We start from the raw sequence: 6,099 nt of genomic DNA, 5'->3' as shown, positions 1-6,099 counted from the left end.
CTGTGGGAAGGTGGTCTCACCATCTACTGAGGCTAGCCCCCTTGTTTTAAAGAGGGAGTAAACTTGGTAGGTGTATTTCATGCTCCAGAGCTCCCAGTGCAATGAGGCTCGTGCTAGACTCCAGCTGAGATCACATCCAGCTTAGCCGCCTTCCCATGCCACCTGCTGCATATCCTCCCCACCTGAGAGCCCTCCGCAGGGAATGACATGCATTCAAAGTCAGTGTCAGGTGCTGCTTTGAAGGCACTGACCTAAGAGAGTTATTGATAGTAAAGAAGGTCTGCTATACCCTTCCTGTGTCTAAATTAAAAAATAAAATGAAAATTACATCCAGGAATTAAAGACCTTGCTGTAAAAAGACATTCATTTAAGTAATGTAGTCCCACTTTTCCCCACTAATTTGGACGTCAGATACCTCTCAACCTCAGTTATCTGGAATGTAGAAAAGGCCTATAGGGAACTAAACTAGATATTGCAAAATAAAAGACAGTCCGTAACTTTATCTTTTTTTAAAATGCAGGTTTTAGAATGACTACTCTTTGACATACTGGGCAGTTGCACCTGGGTGAGTGTAACCTTTCTAGCCCTTCAGTTCCTGTCTGTAAATGCAAGCTCACCCTAGAGTCTCACAGTGTTCCTGGGAAGACAAATACATAATAATACAACAAATGGGCTAGTACATATCAGGGCCTCAAAGAACAGAGCTTTTGTTATTAAGGCCTTGGTGTGACAGGGTACACACAATTTTAGACTGGTTACAGGCCAATTTCTATTTCAATTCTGAGATTTAAAGCAGATTTTTTTCTTCCACACAAACAAAAACAAGACCTCTACAGCTCTGAGTGAAGCAAAAACGAACTCTGATGTTGTCTTTCACCATGCTGGCTTCCCTTTGGAGAGGAAGGGGATGGATTGCTGAAGCGAGGGAGAATATGGGTGATGATGTTCCAGGCATAGTGACGTGGATATAGACAGCAAAGACAATCGGGCATTGTCCTGGGTCCCTGGAAGGCTAGTGAGCATCAAGTTCCTGGATCTGCCTAACCCGAGAAAGGGAAGCAAATGTGTGAGGTTGCATGTGTTAGCATTTATTGAATCTGGGGAGCAGGTGCTCTTTGGATGTTTGTCTTACTGCCTGTAATTTTATGTAAGTTTGAAGTATTTAAAAATTAAAAATAGTAAATGTAACAAAGGACTAAAGGCGAATTAATTTTTTTTTCCTATTTTTTTGAGACAGAGTCTCGCTCTGTTGCCCAGGCTGGAGTGCAGTGCAGCTCATTGCAACCTCTGCCTCCTGGGTTCAAGCCATTCTCCTGCCTCAGCCTCTCAAGTAACTGGGACTACAGGCACCTCCCACCACGCCTGGGTAAGTTTTTGTGTTTTTAGCAGAGTCAGGGTTTCACTGTGTTAGCCAGGATGGTCTTAATCTGCTGACCTAGTGATCCACTGGCTTAGCCTCCCAAAGTGCTGGGATTACAGGTGTGAGCCACTACTCCTGGATAAAGGAGAATTATTAAACCCACATTGTGAAATGAACTAAGCATGGTATAATTTACATTGTCCTTAAGTTAATATTTATGCACCATGTATATGCATGTGTGAATATATACACATTTATGTGCATGTATATATCCATCAGTCTCTCTATAGAGACAGTTACATACTAAATGATTGCATTCACATAATATAGGCATATATTTTGCACACGTGATTTTAACTGAATCCTCTTACCAGGTTATATGGCATCCACCCTGAGTTAACAAACAGGCAAATGTTTGGGTCCTGTTTTCACTCTGTTATTGCCCATTTCTCCTTAGATTTCAGGTTAGCCTCCTGGCCTCAGTTCTTTGATGAGTTCAAGAAGTGTTTTTAATGCTTGTTCAGCTTGTCTCTTGTCGGAAGGGTGGGAGCAATATTCTCTCTAGCCCTCTATATTCTGAGCTGAAACAGAAGTCTCTGCATTAAAATGTTGAATCTAACCATGTGCCCTGGTTTAGAAAGCATTCCTTTTTTGTTTAAAATAATTATCGTAGTTAGTTTCTCTTTCCCAGATTCTTAGTGAAGTTGAACATCTGTTCTGCTCCTCATTAGTCATCTGTAGCCCCCTAGAGTCAGCGTAGTCCCAGATCTGCTCTCAGGAGTCCTGGGGGGGAGGATCTGGGGATCTAGACAGGGAGGAAGATACGGAAGGTTGATTTGGGGAGGCAGAAGAATTGATGGAAGCGGTCCCTAGTCACCAGTCTCAGCTTTTTTCTTAGGGTCTGCTCATCCCTGGGGTGAATATCATTCTGGCACATATTCCTTTTCATTCCTCCAGGAGCTGACCTGCACTCCCAGGATAATTTATTTTAATAAGAACTTCGTTCTCAGTCATCCTACCAACAGACTCCAGCTAGAAGACAAAGGACTCAGAACTGGACTCTGGCCCTCTCATGGTGGAAGCATCATCTAAGGCAAAGTGAAGGAAGTGGTATCCATCAGAGTACTGGGAGGAGACATCACCTTCAGACTGGAATCATTCGAAGAGAGTTTAACCTTGTCTATAATGTGGTGAGCAGCATATAAGGAACCCAAGAGAAGAGGCAGTACCAGGGCTAGTAAGAGCAAATTTCTTTTTTCTTTTTTTGAGACAGAGTTTCCCTCTTGTTGCCCAGGATGGAGTGCAGTGGTGCCATCTTGGCTTCCTGCAACCTCTGCCTCCCGAGTTCAAGTAATTCTCCTGCCTCAGCCTCCCGAGTAGCTGGAACTACAGGCACTCGCTACCACGCCAGGCTAATTTTTGTAGTTTTAGTAGAGATGGGTTTTCATCATATTCGCCAGGCTGGTCTTGAACTCCTGACCTTGTGATTTACCATCCTCACCCTCCCAAATTGCTGGGATTAGAGGCATGAGCCACTATGCCCAGCCAGTAAGAGCGAATTTCTTTTGTCAGCCCTATGTCCCAGAAAAAGAAGGAGAGAGTGCTCTATGAACCTGGAGACAGACAGGGCTCCGTGGAGAAGCTTCCTGACCCTAGGGAAACTCGAGGGGGAGGGACGTGGCATCTCCAGGTGTGAATCTGAGAGTAAATATGTCACCTCCTTCTCACTCTCTCCCTCTTTCTTCTGCTGGCACTTAGAATTGGCCAAAGCCAATTGTGAGCCAAATGGCAACAAATCCTTTGATATATGCAGAGAGGTCAACCAGCCAGGCACAGAGGGGAAGGGTGGAGAGTGGATATGGACTAGGGAATGGGACATGTCCAGCACTAAGTTGATGGGGACCGTATCTCATCAGGTACTCACAGCTATTCAAAGATTTGTTGAATTAAATGCCAAAATATGGTATAATGCTATTTATTTTACTCTGATAATTCCATCGCTATTTGAATCACCCTGGAAGGGGTTTGCTATTATTACCTCCCTGGAAAGCAAGTCAGAGAGTGATTAGTTACATGCTGAAAGTCACACAGCTATAAAGTAGTGAGACCAGATTTCAGTGGAGGTTTGTAAGACTTCAAAGTCCTTGCAAATAACCACTGCACTAGGCAAACTTATTCTATCTTCTCTTTGTGTAGTGCTCAATACTAGACTCTTCTCCCTCAGCACCCTATGGAGCCTTTGGGCCCAGCCCTTCCCCTCCCCTCTCCTCCCCTCTCCTCCCCTCTCCTCCCCTCTCCTCTCCTTTCCTTTCTTCTTTTTTCAGATGGAATCTTGCTGCTCTCTCACCCAGGCTGAAATGCAGTAGCAAAATCTCAATTCACTGCAACCTCCACCTCCCAGATTTAAGCAATTCTAATGTCTCAGCTTTCTGAGTAGCCCAGATTGCAGGTGCATGCCACCATACCCAGCTGAGTTTTGTATTTTTAGTAGAGATGGGATTTCACCATGCTGGCCAGGCTGGTCTCAAACTCCTGACCTCCAGTGATCTATCTGCCTTGGCCTCCCAAAGTGCTGGGATTACAGGCATGAATCACTGCACCTGGCCTGGTTCCTTACCTTTCTTTCCTCTCCTACTGTAGACTGAGTCACTGGTCACAGCTTTAAGAAATTTGACCCGGCCGGGTGTGGTGGCTCAAGCCTGTAATCCCAGCACTTTGGGAGGCCGAGGCGGGTGGATCACGAGGTCAACAGATCGAGACCATCCTGGTCAGCATGGTGAAACCCCGTCTCTACTAAAAATACAAAAAATTAGCTGGGCATGGTGGCGTGTGCTGGTAATCCCAGCTACTCAGGAGGCAGAGGCAGGAGAATTGCCTGAACCCAGGAGGCGGAGGTTGCGGTGAGCCGAGATCGCGCCATTGCACTCCAGCCTGGGTAACAAGAGCGGTACTCCATCTCAAAAAAAAAAAAAAAAAAAAAAAAAAAAATTAAAAAAAAGAAAAAAAGAAATTTGACCCATGCCCTACAAGTCAGGACTAGGACCTGGAATGCTGGCAAGTTAGCAGGGCACAAGGTGGACAGTCAGAGCCAGAGAGCCACAGAGAGTGACCCAGAAGAAAAGGAGGTGGAGACCAGTTGTGTGGTCTCCTGTTTTCACCTGTAGCATGGCGGTCAACCTAGGGAAAATGGGATGCAAAGATGATAAGCCTAAATTGGAACGGCTCCCAAACAAGTGTGTGAAGGTGACATTGCTTTCGTCCAGCAAAATTAGCTAATATTTGTACAGCACTTTAGTATTTAAAGCAATACTAATAAACATTCCCAAGTATTTTCCAAGTATTTTCCCATTGGTTTCCTATAAAAAACAGAGAGCAAGCTGGGCATGGTGGCTCATTCCTGTAATCCCAGCACTTTGGGAGGCCGAGACAGGCAGATCATGAGGTCAAGAGATCCAGACCATCCTGGCCAACATGGTAAAACCCCATCTCTACTAAAAATACAAAAATTAGCTGGGCATGGTGGTAGGAGCCTGTAATTCCACCTTCTCAGGAGGCTGAGGCAGAAGAATCACTTGAACTGGGAAGGCAGAGGTTGCAGTGAGCCAAAATCATGCCACTGCACTCCAGCCTGGGCAACAAGACTCCATCTCAAAACAAACAGACAAAACCGAACAATGAGCCTTCCTTACTGACGTTTTTCACTGTGAGAGTGCAGTCTCAATGACCAAAAATAGGTTTGTGCCAGGCAGGGAAAATGGAATATTTTACTAAACTGTGGGCTTCCTGAAGGTAGTGTTATTTCATTTTGGTGTCCCCAGCATCTAATATGGTGTCTGGTACTGAGTAACCACACAGATGCACCTCACCTAACAATGAGGTTATGTCTCAATTAAACCCACCATAAGCTGGAACGTCCCAGACCAAACCACCGTAAGCTGGGGACTGTTTTTTGGTTTTTTTTTTTTTTTTTTTTTTTTTTTGAGAAAAAGTCTAGCTTTGTTGCCAGGATGGAATGCAGTGGTGTTATCAATCGACCTCCCAGGCTCAAGTGATCCTCCCACCTCAGCGTCCCAAGTAGCTGGCACAGCGTGAGCCACCATGGCCAGCTAATTTTTGTATTTTTTGTAGAGATAGGGTCCCACTACACTGCCCAGGCTAGTCTTGTCTTGAACTCCTGGACTCAAGTGATCATCCCACCCTGGCCTCCCAAAGTGCTCAGATTATAGGCATGAGCCACCCTGCCCGGCCTATATTTGTTAAATGAATGAGAGTAAGTAATAGAACGATGAAGGGATTTGGGAACAAGTAACAGCTGACACATAATTCTGGTTCTATTGCTTATTGAGTGAGAATCTTTGAGGGAAGTCATCTAGTCTTTCTGGGCTTTAGTCTTCTCATATATGAAATTGGAGAAAAGAAAAATTATTATGACTGCATGATTGTTGGGAAGTAACACCCCCCCACACACACACACAAACAATCTCACTCTCAACACCACCATCACATCTAGCAAGATAACCATGATAACGTGCTGATGGTGAGTGTGGGGATTAAAGAGCACTTTCCTTTGGGGGATCCTATATATATATATATTTTTCTGCCTCCGTTATTTGAAAGAGTTTCTTTTCACTCTGTTGCCTAGGCCAGAGTGCAGTGGCATGATCTTGGCTCACTGCAACTTCCGCCTCCCAGGTTCAAGTGATTCTCCTGCTTCAGCCATCTGAGTAGCTGGGATTATA

General features: G+C 44.8%; 1 long non-coding RNA gene across 1 annotated transcript; it reads left to right on the top strand.

The window, feature by feature from the left end:
* The first annotated feature begins 337 nt into the window (after nt 1-337).
* Nucleotides 338-2,588, top strand: LOC141581411 (uncharacterized). The gene is made up of 3 exons (XR_012513995.1): nt 338-565; nt 1,238-1,366; nt 2,318-2,588. It is a non-coding gene; the product is annotated as an uncharacterized LOC141581411 (long non-coding RNA).
* Nucleotides 2,589-6,099: the final 3,511 nt, after the last annotated feature.

This window comes from Saimiri boliviensis, chromosome 15, assembly GCF_048565385.1.
Source record: "Saimiri boliviensis isolate mSaiBol1 chromosome 15, mSaiBol1.pri, whole genome shotgun sequence".
NCBI classification, from domain to species: Eukaryota; Metazoa; Chordata; class Mammalia; order Primates; family Cebidae; genus Saimiri; species Saimiri boliviensis.
This window is presented reverse-complemented; position numbering and strand designations above follow the sequence as displayed.